Source organism: Chelonia mydas, chromosome 4 (assembly GCF_015237465.2).
Source record: "Chelonia mydas isolate rCheMyd1 chromosome 4, rCheMyd1.pri.v2, whole genome shotgun sequence".
NCBI classification, from domain to species: Eukaryota; Metazoa; Chordata; order Testudines; family Cheloniidae; genus Chelonia; species Chelonia mydas.
In genome coordinates this window covers 80,040,129-80,042,113 of record NC_057852.1, presented here as the reverse complement: position 1 = coordinate 80,042,113, position 1,985 = coordinate 80,040,129, and positions in this window count along the sequence as shown.

Here is a 1,985-nt window from a genome sequence, read left to right as displayed (position 1 = left end):
CCCCACATTGCTCTGACAGTGTGTCTCAAACCAAGGCTGGAGGGAGTGAGAGGGTAGCTCTGTTTCCATTTTCATCCCACCATTGCCCTCTGGCTGAGTGTGACAAAGCCAAATAGTGGCAATTTTGTCATGTGCTATTGGTGATGGGGTCACCTGACCTCTGCAAACTAGACTGAGACCACCAGCTTATTTCTCATACTCCGCTGAACTGCCATCAGCTGGTAACAGCTACTCCTGCCCAAGAGTAGATTTGAACTGGTGATCTCGTAGCAAAAGGTGTTGTAACGCTTTACCAACCCCATTCCCTCACCCCTTATATTATTTCTTTTTTGTGCTGAGCAGGGTTTTGGTTTGATTTTAATTTTCACCTTATAAGATGAAGAATAATGAGGAAGCTCATATGCAGATTTAAAAAAATATATTGTGGAGGGGTCACACTGTATTGGCAGAGGACAAAGACAAAGGGGAGAGACTTCTGTATTTAATGATACATCGCTACATCCCCGTTATTACCTGACTCAGAGCTCCCTCTTCTGGCTTCACATAGGGTTGCCCTTCTACTTCAATATAAACCCAGCAGCACATTAAGAGATTGCTAGGAAATAGAAAAGAAACATTTAGCACCTTTGCTGAAGATTAAAGGGAACAGAAATCATGGCAGAGTGCAACAGTCTGACACCTACCCAAGTAGACAAAGCTGGAGGTATTTATAAATTGCCTTCCAAAATGTGCTGGTGATTTGTAGGAGAATGGGGAGAAAGAGATAAAAAGGAAAAGTTGGCTGGTGTGTGTTATAGTGCACGAAACTGAAAGTATGAAATGATCCAAGAAAGCACACTCTGTAACATACTGTACTATCATTCAGAGCATTAATGCAGTGGTAATGACAAAGTGGGCTGAGGCGGGGGAAGGTGCTTTGATGTACACTCTACAAGTTTTGGAATATATTTCTGAATATTCTAGGAAGATAGACCCACACCACAAAATTCTGATATAGATCCAGACTTGAAACCCTTCAGAGCTCAAGGATGTTCACTGTGATGTCCAAAGGCTGTTCCCCACACGTTCCTAACCAGGAAATTGGAACCACCAGAGATTACCTCCATTTTAGATTTTGCCCAGCCCAGGAACGGCATAAAATTTAGGATTTTTGGGGTGTGATCTAAAACCCATTGAAGTCCATGGAAAGACTATCCAGTTTCAAAATAGAATCATAGAAGATTAGGGTTGGAAGAGACCTCAAGAGGTCATCTAGTTCAACCCCCTGCTCAAAGCAGGACCAACACCAACTAAATCATCCCAGCAGGGCTTTGTCAAGCCGGGCCTTAAAAACCTCTAAGGAAGGAGATTCCACCACCTCTGTAGGTAACCCATTCCAGTGCTTCACCACCCTCCTAGTGAAATAGTTTTTCCTAATATTCCAACTAGACCTCCTCCACTGCAACTTGAGACCATTGCTCCTTGTTCTGTCATCTGCTACCACTTGCAACCCTCCTTCAGGTAGTTGAAGGCTGCTATTAAATCCCCCCGCACTCTTCTCTTCTGCTGACTAAATAAGCCCAGTTCCTCAGCCTCTCCTCTCATAAGTCATGTGTCCTAACCCCCTAATCATTTTTGTTGGCCTCCACTGGACTCTCTCCAGTTTTTCCACATCCTTTCTGTAGTGGGAGGCCCGAAACTGGATGCAGTACTCCAGATGTGGCCTCACCAGTGCCGAATAGAATCACTTCCCTCGTTCTGCTGATAATGCTCCTACTAATGCAGCTCAATATGCCATTAGCCTTCTTGGCAACAAGGGCACACTGTCGACTCATATCCAGCTTCTCGTCCACTGTAATCCCCAGGTCCTTTTCTGCAGAACTGTTGCTTAGCCAGTCGGTCCCCAGCCTGGAGCAGTGCATGGGATTCTTCTGTCCTAAGTGCAGGACTTTGCACTTGTCCTTGTTGAACCTCATCAGATTTCTTTTATCCCAATCCTCCAATTT